General features: G+C 40.8%; 1 pseudogene; it reads right to left on the reverse strand.

Annotated features, from left to right (window-relative positions):
- Positions 1 to 591: 591 nt before the first annotated feature.
- Positions 592 to 1,292, reverse strand: LOC143875966 (agamous-like MADS-box protein AGL62 pseudogene; annotated as a pseudogene).
- Positions 1,293 to 1,785: the final 493 nt, after the last annotated feature.

A 1,785-nucleotide genomic window follows, 5' to 3' on the forward strand; every position in this document is an offset into this window, starting at 1 on the left:
CCATATACGTTTGAGGGGGCATGTTAGAATATGTGAGATCCACCATTGGATTAGGTGTAGATCTCACCGTTAGATCTTCTAGTGGGAGATTAGGCAAGTTGGTTAATGAGGCAACCCACTAGAATAGGCAGCTAGATTTAATTAGTAAGTAGATTATATTAGAATATTCCATCATTATCTCTTTCCATAGTCTGCTTGATCTCTTTCTATGTTTATCATGTATGTGCTCAATATAAGCACACCTTGAGCTCTATTGTAAATCATCCAAGATTAGTGAAAATCTCCAAAATTCTTCACTAAAAAGAAACCCATTCAATGAATGGTCAAGATCATGCTAATATCATTTCCAAATCATGAGTGCCTCATCTACTTAGTACGGAAATTATTTATTAAAAATACACAAGATAATAGTAGATAGCCGCATATAAAGCTTAAAAGCAGATAACCAATTCATAAAACATAGAGAAGAAGAAGATGATGATGATATAAAAGCCACCAACTCATGCCAAGAGATCATCAGAAAAGGTTGCAACCGATATTAAGAACCAGATCACGAAGAACCTCAGATGACGGCAAAGTCGCCACCAAAGGCTACCCCTTAATGATCTCGTCGGCTCTCTTCACAACCTCAGCCCTTAGCTCTTCCATTGATGCTTGAAACTGTTGAAGCATATTCATTTCAAGTCCCTCAATCTCACGGCCCAACAAAAACCCATCCATCTTCCTGGCCTTTGCCGCTTCTTCGAGCTCGACCCTTGTCTTCTTCGCAGCCTCCAACTGATTTAAAACCTGTGAACACTGCTGATTGAGCTCACTCAACAATTTCATACGCTGCATCCCTTTTGAAAAAGTAACCTTATTCCCCAGGTTGATCGATGGAGTATCGTGATAGCGGTAACGATCCACGATAGAATTCACACATGGGTGCCCGTAGGAGGACGGTTTTCCACCTGGCGAGAAGACAATAATGGCAAAATCCGCCCCGCAAAGTATGCATAGCTCGGTCGCCTTTTTGAAGAGCCCGGACCAACGCTTCGAGAAGCAAACCTAAATAAAGATACCCAGTTGGAAATCAGTTACCAATACAAAATGATAAATATAGTCTAATCTATAAATCAATGCATGTGATTATGTCTATATGTGTCTAGGGAGTATCACGTGATGATCATCACCATCACGGATTTCCAATCGAGGGCACATGGGCATGCGATCCAACAGACCTGGCGGGCGTCTTTGTTCTCGATTCGCTTGATCTCTATTTTCTGGCGGCCCAAGCTACGTTTTCTTACCATCGAGGACGACATGGGGAAGATGATGAAGATTGGGAAAGGAGAAGTGGTGAAGAAAGAGACAGGAGTCCATGTACTTATATAGGGAGAGGAGTTTAATGTGGGAGAAGAAAGCTTGGTTAGAGCTGTCTAACATCTTTTTTTAGGTCTTAACCTATCTTGGATTCTATATATGTGTATTACTATAAATTCATGGTGCAGAAAATCTGGTAAGACTTAAATGAGGTCTGGTTTTGGAGCACTTGGACTACCAAATTTAGTATTTCTCCACCCTATATGTATCCATCCTATATACACGTAGTATATAGATACAGTGAATGAAACCAGTCACTGGATGGGTCCCACTTGTCCCACCTGCTGTTTTAATCTTTTGATCTCAGCCATTCGATTGGTATCTTGCCACTGGGGTAGTCGAAACAATAATGTAGACTAGTGTGTGATTGGATGATTGTGAATTTTTGGCGATTGGAGGTTTCAATCATCCTGGTGAGTATTT

Source organism: Tasmannia lanceolata, unplaced genomic scaffold, assembly GCF_043159265.1.
Source record: "Tasmannia lanceolata isolate RefF3 unplaced genomic scaffold, GAP_Taslan_0.1 ptg000004l, whole genome shotgun sequence".
NCBI classification, from domain to species: domain Eukaryota; kingdom Viridiplantae; phylum Streptophyta; class Magnoliopsida; order Canellales; family Winteraceae; genus Tasmannia; species Tasmannia lanceolata.